We start from the raw sequence: 736 nt of genomic DNA, 5'->3' as shown, positions 1-736 counted from the left end.
CCACAATTATACACATGAACACATATGCAAGTGTATGTGTATAGTGTATACCCAAAAACATACATATAAGCATATATATGGATGTAATATATTATAACATTATATACATGGTATATATATACACATATTCAAAAACTATTAGGATTAATTATTTTTAATCAGGTTTAAAAATTTAAATATGAGTCATGAATGATATTGTGATCTGATCTTTTATAACACTTTTTGACGAATTCAAAAAGATTAAACTGCTTTCAGAAAAAAGTCTTTTAAAAGTACAATCCTCTCTATATAAAATATTGGGTTCAAAGGTGAAATTATGTGAGTTTTCGATGGAATGCTGAACAAGAGTACTTTGGAAATTTCGGCTTTTATGATGAGTGACGCTTAATCATGTCTGTCTGTCTCATCTCTTATGAATGGTACTGTGATGTTTGGCCAATGTATTGTTTTTGACAATTTTTGCAAGGGATGGAAATAAAACTATGTTAGTATTGAATTTAGGAGGGGTGGTGGATTTAATTTTTGAAAACATTTCTTTAAAAGAATATAGAGCTGTTCCTGAAATGAAAATATTTTCTTCTTTGAGTAATTTGGCAAAAAATCAAATAAGCCTTCAATGTAAGGCATGATGTGAAAAGTTGGTTTAATATTGTTGTCTTGGAATAACTTGGAGATGGATTGATAATTGTTACTTTTATGATAGGAAAGTCTTTTATTGTAATGGAATTGATGAGGG

The sequence above is a fragment of the Ctenocephalides felis genome, unplaced genomic scaffold, assembly GCF_003426905.1.
Source record: "Ctenocephalides felis isolate EL2017-DRISC unplaced genomic scaffold, ASM342690v1 CF-g0.4_SCAFFOLD_01886, whole genome shotgun sequence".
Classification (NCBI taxonomy): Eukaryota; Metazoa; Arthropoda; class Insecta; order Siphonaptera; family Pulicidae; genus Ctenocephalides; species Ctenocephalides felis.
Note: the sequence above shows the minus strand (reverse complement) of the source record.